The sequence below is a fragment of the Mandrillus leucophaeus genome, unplaced genomic scaffold (assembly GCF_000951045.1).
Source record: "Mandrillus leucophaeus isolate KB7577 unplaced genomic scaffold, Mleu.le_1.0 Scaffold628, whole genome shotgun sequence".
In the NCBI taxonomy this organism is placed as follows: Eukaryota; Metazoa; Chordata; class Mammalia; order Primates; family Cercopithecidae; genus Mandrillus; species Mandrillus leucophaeus.
The window spans coordinates 505,759-506,659 of record NW_012106786.1 but is presented as its reverse complement, the minus strand read 5'-3'; positions in this window follow the sequence as shown (position 1 = coordinate 506,659).

The following is a 901-nucleotide window of genomic DNA, read 5'->3' as shown; positions in this document are numbered from 1 at the left end:
CTCTTGCAAGGACATTCACTCTGATTCCCAGTGTGCCCTGTTTCCACTGGCCACGTTCTCTAAGGAAGAACAATAGCATCTGTTTTTGTCTCCAAATGACTGTAGGGTAAGCACCCATAAACCAAAATGAGGCAGGGGTTGGGGCTTGCCCTATGACATGCTGATGACCAATGTAGATGGGTAGAGGCAAGCAGCATGGTATTGGGCAAGAGCACTGGACTGGGAGTCCAGAGATGCTGCTTCACCCTGGGCCTTTAGGCAAGTCCCTTTCCCTTCCAGAGCCTCAGCGTCCTTTCTATCAAATGATTTCTTTCTGCCTTTCTCCCAGGGTGGCTGTGGGGATCAAGGGAGACAGTGGCCATAGAGATGCTGTGTTAATTGCAGATGCGGCTGTAGGAGCACTTTGCTAACTACCAACGTGAGTTCAGACTCTTCAGGGTATTTGGCACCCAGGTCTATGGTGAGGTGTGACATATGGGATGTAGGGTTTGATGCCTGCTCCGACTCCAGTCTTGCTAACATGCAAAACATTTGGCAAGTCATGAAGAGCAGTCTGGGAGAGCTTCTTCAAGGCAGCCTGGCTTCAGTGCAGTCTGGGGCATAACTGAGATAGAATTACGTGGCGAGGAAATCACCCAGGAGGCCTCAGGAAGAGGTGAGTCCTGTTCATGCACTTGGGCTGATCATGGCTGGATCCAGCTGCAGATGTCCGATGGGCAACACCAGACCACTGCGCTGCTGGAGGTGCAGGCCTTGGAGCCCTACCTCTGTGTGGCCAAAGGCTCCGGCCTCGTGGTCCCTCAAGGAGGCCAGGGCACCATCGACACAGCCAAGCTCCACCTGGACACCAACCTTGACATCCGCAGTGGGGATGAGGTGCACTACCATGTCACAGCCGGCC